At 38.9% G+C, this 9534-nt stretch overlaps 1 long non-coding RNA gene across 1 annotated transcript; it reads left to right on the top strand.

Moving 5' to 3' along the window:
- The first annotated feature begins 463 nt into the window (after positions 1–463).
- LOC137322482 (uncharacterized) lies at positions 464–9008 on the top strand. The gene is made up of 2 exons (XR_010963137.1): positions 464–685; positions 4392–9008. It is a non-coding gene; the product is annotated as an uncharacterized lncRNA (long non-coding RNA).
- The last annotated feature ends 526 nt before the right edge of the window (positions 9009–9534 follow it).

The following is a 9534-nucleotide window of genomic DNA, read 5'->3' as shown; positions in this document are numbered from 1 at the left end:
AAAACAGCTTATCAAAAGCAAAATACTGCGGATGCTGGAAATCTGAAATAAAAACAGAGAGTGCTGGAGAAGCTCAGCAAGTCAGGCAGCATCTGTGGAGAAAGAAACAAAGTTAACGTTTCAGGTTGAAGAACTTTCATCAGAACTGGAAGATGTTAAAAGAGTTAAAGTTTTTAAGCAAGTACAGAGCCAGGGATGGGGACGAAAGAACAAAAGGGAAGGTCTCTGTTAGGGTGGAGGGCACGAGTGATTAAATGACAAAAGGGATGATGGTGCAAGGCAAGGAAGGTGGTAATGGGACAAGTTAAGAAACAAAAGATTACATTTGCAGCTATTGCTGACCAATCTTTTGTTTCTTAACCTGTACCATTACCACCTTCCTTGCCTTGCACCATTCTTTTTCCACAGATGCTGCCTGACTTGCTGAGCTTCTCCAGCATTTTCTGTTTTTATTTTATATAAAACAGCTTATCTTAAGTTGCTAGCGTGGTGTCAGCATGATGGGAGGACTTTCAACCATGAGATAAGACCAGCGGTGCTTACGTACAGAACAACGCAGCTGAATATTTTAAAGATAGGGCATGCTCTCTCCCAAAAGTTAGAACTCTCAAGAGGGGATGGTCGAAAGTCCATTGCCACAGGCAGTCCGTGGAGTTCAGGTCTGATCAACCTGAAGAACGGACAGGTCAGTTTGTATTGATTGCTTGTCATTAATGTAATCTGTAGACAGTTGTATTATAACTATAATAACTGTTGAATGTAATGTTGAAGACAGCTGTGGTGTAACTCTCTGTTGTAAGTCAGTCTATTAAACTTGCTATTTTATAACCACTCGGGCTAGAATCAAGTGGAGGTTATTGTTGATGGATTAACAACCCATTGTTGCAACAGTAATGGGAGAAATCTGCTAATATAATGGCCTCCCTGGGTGGGCCTGAGTTTTAAATGTTTGAGGTAGCTAGTGTTAAGAGAATTGACTGTATTCCGACAAGAAGAGAAGATGTGGTTCTGATCGAGTGTGGTAGTCACACCTCAGGCCCATGGGAGAATAAACCATGGCGAGTGCACCGAATAGGTTATGCTCGACAGTCCACACGTACATGGAGAAGTCAAGGTTAGGGTCATACATGCCCTTGACAGAATAGTAAAGAAATTGTGCAGGAAGAGGTGGAGTTAAAATAGGAACTTCTGTCAGACTTTGTTTGAAGTAGAGACTAAGATGAAGAAACCGGTATGGAAAAAGAAAATTAAAAAGGAGGATTGGAAATCGGGAGTCTTGTTTCAGCCACAGGAGTTAGGAAGGTTGAGAGCGGAGTTGAAATTCGGAAGGGTAGGTTGAAAGAAGAACAAAAGGAAAAATGGAGGGACCTTCACCACACCAGGCTTGGGTGAGAACACAGACTGTGAGCTTGAGACTTTGAGTCAGTGCAGAATGGGGTTAAGTCATAAACATCAGAAATTGAAGCAAAAAAAGGGTAGTCTATGATGGAATCAAGAAGGAGAAAGGGAGAGGATCATAAGATACAGAATCTTTTGTTTTCAGTGTACTGTCTCATTAAAAAGCCTGTCCTCACTGTGGATGCTTTCATTTCTTAAAGCCCCTTTTTAATGTTTGTTATGTGTTTTCCTCTTTTGCGTAAGCTATTTCCAGTATTTTCACAATTTTGGGAAAGGAGAATAATGAAATGAAAGACAATGTAATTTACTGGGTTTTAGAAATCACGTGCTATATTGATAATTTTATCTGTTTTGTCTGGTGTTTAATTTTGATATTGTAGAATTAAAATTGGAGTAATTGAGATTAACTAACCTATCAAATTATGGAAACCAGACTTTTATTGTGGCCACAGTAAAATTCTGGTTCTTATAAAAATGTGAGAGTCTCAAATTCCGGACATGAGATCATCACATATGAAAATTAATCTGATTGAAGTTGTGTTGAATATTGGTGAGCCTAAATTGATGTATTTGAAGTTGTGTTGAGTATTGGTGAGTGTGAATTGATCTGATTGAAGTTGTGTTGAGTATTGGTGAGTGTGAATTGATCTGATTGAAGTTGTGTTGAGTATTGATGGGTGTGAGTTAATGTTTAAGGAGTTAATGTTGTGTGTAACTGTAAATTGAAGAACAATATCTTGTTATCTAGTACAGAACATCAATTTTAATCATTTTGGGATAGTCATCTTGTTTGTACTGAAATGTGATAGCTGTTAGCAAAACTGACAGCACCCCTTTATCTTGTGATTGGCTGTGATCAGAAAAAGTGACCGAAAACCAGAAAAGATTAAATAAAAGATATCTCATATCTCTTTGATAGAAAAAGCAGAAAACCTAGAACAGCTAGGAGAGTTTGTTAAGATCATACCCACGAAAAGCATGTGGAAAAGGAAAATCGGAAAGCTATAGTTGTGTTATGGCAAGGACAGCAAATTATAAAACTTAAATTAGAAACCGAGGGAGACTTCAACAAAAAGTCAATGGAACAAAAATTAGAAGTGGAAAATCAATTAGCTCATACAAGGTGACCTTGGCTGCGTCAGTAGATTACCTTAAAATCGAAGGTACAAAATAGAGCCAGAAAATTAATAGCATGTAATACCAAACTACAACGATAGGAAGATCAGAATAAAATATGATAAAAGAAGGTAGATGAGTTAAGTAGTGCCCTACGAGGAGTCCTAAATCAAAAACCAGGATGACCAGCTTGGTGTAGCAGGAGTGGGAGATCATACCCACTGTCAAAAGAAAATACAGGAGCTGAAGGAAAGGTTAATATCTGAGATAGGCACTCTGAGACAGGAAATAGAATTCTTGAAGAAGCGCTTAGATCACACTGATCCTACCCTTCCCCAGCATTTCCCTCTCCCTCCCTTCCCCTCCCTCCCCCTCTGCTCCCTCCCCCAACCAGTGTGGAAGCATAAACAGCTCAGTGCCACCTCATGAAAGAGGGCTAGGGGGATTTGGAGGAGGAGGAGATATGGGGAAGATGGTAGAGACGGAAGTCACAGTAGGGGATGTAAACACATGCCACACATTAGTGTGGACTCAAAAATGACAGGAGACAGAGGATGGTATCTTAGGAATAGATTGGATAGAAAAAAAACAATGTGGTAGTGGACCTGGGTTTAGACTCTCTGCAAGAAGGGCTGCTGATAGGGATACAAGGTCAATATGACCTAGCAGTGTGCCTCCCACATGAACAGAGAGAATTTGATCAACTGCTAAAGACCGCCCCCTGTTGGGCACAACACAAGAATGAGTGTGGCAGAATAGACTGAGTAATACAGGTTGACAGTCAGTGCCAGTATAAATTTGCTTTCATCCTAGGGGACCAACAATATACCTGGACCTCTTTACCATAGGGTTTTCACAACTCTCCCGCCATCGGTGGAACAGACATTCACCGCACGTGAGAAACACCTTTTAACTGTCTACTGAGCCAATAACAAATTTACCTATATCACTGGATTAGATAAAGTCATACTTATGACCACCCACACCCCCATCAAGTTGTTATTGTCAGGTGCATTAAAAGATTTAACTGGAGGCCGATCGGCACATCAAGCTCAATTAGCCACAGTGGCCTATGTCCTCCAGATGGATATAGGGGAACGAGCCCTGACCATTTTCTCAGACAGCCGTTTTACTTGTTTGTCACTGACTGATTATTTACCGATCTGGGAGAAATGAGGGATCACCTCAGCGGATGGAAAGCCATTACCCGCCGTTGACGTCTTACAAAAAACTTTGGAACTGTCCCAAAATCGAACACATTTGGTGGCTATTGTAAAAGTAAAGGCACATTTGATAAATAAATTGGTACGTTATCAGAGCTGAATGATCATCCCCACAGAACTCTGAAAAGTCCAACGACTGCTTCAATAAGTATTATCTTAAATAAATGTTGGAAATGCTTTAACAACAATTGGAATTTGATCTGCAATGTTTGTAGATAAAAAGGTTTGAAAACATTTTGCCAGAAGTAATTTTGTTTGGGCTAAGTTAAACTTAATCTTCTGTCTCTATGACAACAATCTGGAAATGTTGGACTAACTAAAAACTAAGATGAACGACCTGAAATGCTATTTCCTGACACGAAAGGTTTTTTTAAGATTACGTAAAAGCGAAGTTGAGGTACGCTGAAAACGCTGCGTATGTCTAATGATATTTGGCTCCATTGCTTTGTTTCTGGAAAGAAGTTAACCCCTTCCAAGGATACTGACATCTGTTTTTAATTCACCAAGCAACCACCGTTGCATTTTATTTAAAATAATTGGCATAATTTAATTGGATATTGCCCCACGATGACACAATGAAATCATGAAATCATGAATTGATAAGTTAATCCCTTGGGTTCTTAAGAATGGATTTTCTGTGTTTCCTTTAAACAGGGGACTATGGTTTTTGGGACTGCATGACTGTTGATGGTGCAGGACTACCAAGAAGAGTTCTTTGACATTAAAAATGGCTTCACAAAGTTACAGAGCAACCTTTGCTGGAGAAATATTAGTGCAGGAAACATCCAGTGGTGTAAAGAATTTAAGATCTTCTCTGCAGACATTGGCAGATATCAAATGTCTCAGCGTGGTGACATTTTGGACTAAGACTTAAGCCCTTAATTCAAAATTACAGAGAAGTAAAAGCAATCATCAGCCTTGACCAAGTTACTTTTCCTCTTTTGAAAATGTTTTGCCAAAAGTAATTACAAGCACTTCTGTCTCTACTGTAAAACCACAAAGCCTGGACATAATTTGTTTCTGAAATTGGAATTGATAAGATAAATTGATATGAGTTGCTGTTCAAGCACTTGAGAAGGGAAACTTTACCTGTAGTTTAAGGAGATAATCAAATTATATGTTAAAATATAAAGAGCCTAGTCTAAATGGTTCCTGGTCAATGCTCTGTATCGAGGAAGAAAGTATGTTGTGGGGGGAAAATTAAATTGTACATTGACAAGTCCTGTCAGCCCAACAACACTGCTCTTGAATTGCAATAATGAAAAGTGGTTCAAGAAGGATTTCAGTAAAATAAACAAAAAAATGTATTGAGATATTGGACCAGACTGTAAATATCGTATTGGACAATAAAGTTCCTCCAGGACACATGAATGAGATGAAATGATAATATAATGGGATGTGTAAAATTGAGAATATAAGATAGAAACAGGGAAATTACATCATCAATTGGGAATTTCTCTAAAGTTATCGCCCTGGGTGATGTTGGGTAAATAAATCACCTGGGCATGATTCACCAAAAGATATCAATCTGGTATAAATGTACAATTTAGTAAAAGTCAGGAAAGTGTATTTGAGAATAGTAAATTGATAGCTTTCTCTTGGAGATATTTGTGAACTTGCCTATACTGCACAATGAGAAAACTGCATCTGATAGCCTGGCCACCACCTGAGGCATGGGGACCACGCAGGGGGAGATAAGCAAAGACCTCCAGACACCCCCCGATCTTTTGATAAGATAACCTGAAAGCCCAAGAATGGCCACAGTGGACATAATAAAGAAAAATGTATGTTGCCATCAATTGGAAATGGAGTCCAGGATGAAGAACACGATTACAAAGGCCTATGGCCTGGTGAGCTATTGAAACCACTCTTTAAACAAAGCAGTTGCTCTTACAGGATTGAATCTTACTGGACATATGAAGTGTGTGATGGAAAACACATTCGCCAATGCCATGAGGAAACAGAAACTGACCAGCAGAAAGTTCCTGTGATATGTTACGTGTGAGGCAACTAGTACGTGGAAATGCGTGATGAAGATGCACTGAAGAACGGGTCTCAGATATGCTTTGTTACTGACATCAGCACAACAGGAAATGGTTAATGTGGCTCAGGAGAGTGAGAAAATCTTTTAAACAAGGCACTGACACATGCCCCATAGTGAAACCGACTAATTAATGAAACAATCAATAAACACTGGTACCGATTAGAGGGATTGAAATTAAAGTAAAGAGGGACATAGTAATTTGGATTTCCAAAATTCAGGGTTAGGTTCATTTCAGTTCACAACAAAATTGGGCTAGGGAGAAATAATATTTAGCAAAAATATCCACAAGATGAATATTAGTAAAAGGAGAACTGGGGAATCTTTTAAGTTCATGATTTCTTGATATGATACCCTATAGGTTTCTGTATTAACCAAATGAAATTTATAAGCAATATGGATATGTTTATGTGTGATTATGCAAAGTCAAGATGATCTTAGGCAAGACCAAACAGATTGTTGAGGGATAAAGTGAAAATTGAACCGGGGTGGAACCAGGAGCCAAGCACGGTCAATATCCCATTGTGCATAGCTCACATAAAGCCCCCAAACATTTAGCAAGAGGGCGGTATTAATCGGAAGGGGGCGAAGTCGTGTCTCAGTTTGTCAGAAAGAGAGCAAGTTGACACTTCAGAACTATAAACACCCAAAGGTCAAGAGATGGCCCTTTTCTAGATGCTATAATTGAACCAGAGTGGTTCGACTCAGGTTCAAGAGGTGGGAATGTAAGAATATGGTTTAAAACAAGCATAGAAAAGAGGAGGGCAAAAGTTCAGCATCTCTGTAAGAACAAGGACAGCTCACACAGCAGAACATCAGGGAGGCCACAGAATAAATAACATTAATGTCAGAAGGTGGTTACACCAAAACAAGAGATGTGGTTCTATGCCGTGCAAGGCCAAATAAGGGGGGCTGTACTCAGATATGAAGGACGCATTTCTCAGAGGAACATAACAGCTTGTAAACAGAGATGGCAGTTGAGGTCATTAGTTACGTTACGTAAAGCAGCTTATCTTGAGTTGTTAATGTGGCATCAGCACGATGGGAGGACTTACGACCATGAGATAAGACCAGCGGTGCTTACGTACAGAACAATGCAGCTGAATAGTATAAAGATAGGGCATGCTCTCTCCCAAAAGTTAGAGCTCTCAAGAGGGGATGGTTGAAAGTCCATTGCCACAGGCAGTCCGTGGAGTTCAGGTCTCACCAACCTGAAGAACGGACAGGTCAGGTTGTACTAACTGCTTGTCATTAATGTAATCTGTAGACAGTTGTATTATAACTATAATAACTGTTGAATGTAATGTTGAAGACAGCTGTATTGCACCTCTGTTGTAAGTCAGTCTATTAAACTTGCTATTTTATAACCACTCAGGCTAGAATCAAGCGGAGGTTATTGTTGATGGATTAACAACCCATTGTTGAGACAGTAATGGGAGAAATCCATTAACAGGCAGGAAGTGCATGTACATATGTTTGGATATGCTACTGAACACTGCTATGAGAATCATCACAGAAATGCTGAAACCAAAACCAACAGTCTGGTTCCCCGTCATCACTCATATCTTGCCACCACCTCTCAGAAGAGAAGCAGCCATAATTAGAATATAACTGGGCCCTAGAAAAATCAGATCTGCCTTTTAATGAAGATCTCCAGAAGCTCCCGAGATGCCACCTTAAGTCCAGGAACCCTTTCTGCTTAGTGGCCAAATCGCTCAAAACTTCGGAACTCTCACATAAAGATAAGTGGTGGCGGATGTAGGAAACCAGCAGGGTCAAGGATCAAGACCTGATCATGGACCCTGCCAATCAATAATCTGACTTCACCATGCCATGTAAAATATAGGTCACTGCAGACCACATTGGAACTTCAAATAGTTACTGCAACCACCTGCTATATAAATGGAAGATGAAGGATGGTCCAATGTGTGATAGTGGAAAGGCTATCCATACCATTAAGCATCTTGTGAACCATTGCTCGTTAAGATAACTTCCTCATTGAATAGCTTCTAGTCACTCCGTATCACCAGAGGTCATAAAGTGGATGATGAACTTGGACATCAACATTTAATGTTGCTTTTCAAGCTTCCATATAAAAGATAAAGTGTCAAATACAAGAAGTGTTCCTTCCAGGGAGTCTCATACTGATTCTCATTGGAGTTAGGTTGGGCATTGGCACTAATTTATGCTGCAACATCAACATCACTGCAAAGCAGAAACTACTTAGCAGTGATGCTGAAGTTGAAGAATAAATGCCTCCTTAGTTTAGAGCAAGAATGTAGGCCCATGACCTCCTAGGCCTCCACTTTTTCACATTTAATAGGAGCCTGATACCTAGTGTATTTTTATATCTGCCAAAAACTCGTGTTTCATTACAGCTATTCCTACAGATTTGTTATTCTACAGCAATTGTCAGTTACATGTCTATTACTGTTCGTTGCTTTAATATATTGCCTCTGATGTACTCTACATATGTATCGTAGACCTGCTACGCCTGCACGCTACATGCCTATCATTTGTTTTACCTATGTTCTGATAGTGTCCAGTATAAATAGGTTTGTGATGACTTGTATGTTATGTTTAGACCTAGTACATACAGGTGCATGTTTACACTGATTTGTATGTTAACTTTAGACTGACTGGTACAATATGTATAGATTTGTGTTTACCTTGACATGTATATTATATTTCTATCAACATGTATTGTGTTGTAATAGCGAACTGCACAGTTTATATTAACTTGAACTCTTGTGTTTAAATAGATATATACTGTGTCAAACGTAATATATACATTATGTTTGGATTTACCTTAATGTGTGGTTAGATCAACTTGCTCGTAAATGTTTAGAATGGACTGTACTGTGAGTTTGCATTGACTCGTACTGTATGTTTAGATTGACATCCATTGTACGTTTAGTAAACTTGTGTTGTTTTATGTTTAGCTTGACTTGTAGCTTATGTTTAAATTGTCATGTACTGTGTGCTTACATTGATTTGTCATTTCTTGACAAAGTTTAGATTGTCGTGTACTGAGTGCGCTGACTTGTAATACGTGCTTACATTGAATTGTATTTTACATTTAAATTGAATTGTACTAGGCTGATTTGTACAGTGCTGATAAGGCGAGTTAAATGTTTACACCGTATCCAAAGGAAACGTGAAATGTGCAAGTGGTTTCTGGCGCAGGTTTCAAGTATGATGGAAATAAATTGCAATCATGATCCTTCCAATCCGATTGTGCAACGTGAAAGTCCGGTCCTGAGCCAAATTCAGAAATTCATTATTCGTGTGTTTTTTAAAAAGTAATTAAAATTAGATCTTAAAGGCACACACTTAAAATACAAATACCGCAACTGAGAAATTCAATGAATTAAAATAAGCATTTCGTTATGGTACGAAAACAGATGACAATTACTATTATCTTTAGCAAAAACTCACTAATAGGAACCAATTAAGTTGGAGAATTTCCTGTGGATATCAGCACAGGTGAAATATTATCAAGAACAGGAAAATGTTAAGAGCCATTAACATTTAATAATATTGGAGGAAGAGTTACACCAATCAGCACAATTAGTATCAACTCAGTTAATCGATAGCACACTAGCCTGAGTCAGAAGATCATAAATTAAAGGCCCACTTTAGGACGTCATTGCTGATACTGCAGTGCAATAATGCGAGTGCGTCTGTAGGATGGAATATTAAACTAAGGACCTGTTCAGGTGATGTAAAAGACTCCCGTGGTACTATTTAAAGAAG

This window comes from Heptranchias perlo, chromosome 6, assembly GCF_035084215.1.
Source record: "Heptranchias perlo isolate sHepPer1 chromosome 6, sHepPer1.hap1, whole genome shotgun sequence".
Lineage (NCBI taxonomy): Eukaryota > Metazoa > Chordata > Chondrichthyes > Hexanchiformes > Hexanchidae > Heptranchias > Heptranchias perlo.
This window is presented reverse-complemented; position numbering and strand designations above follow the sequence as displayed.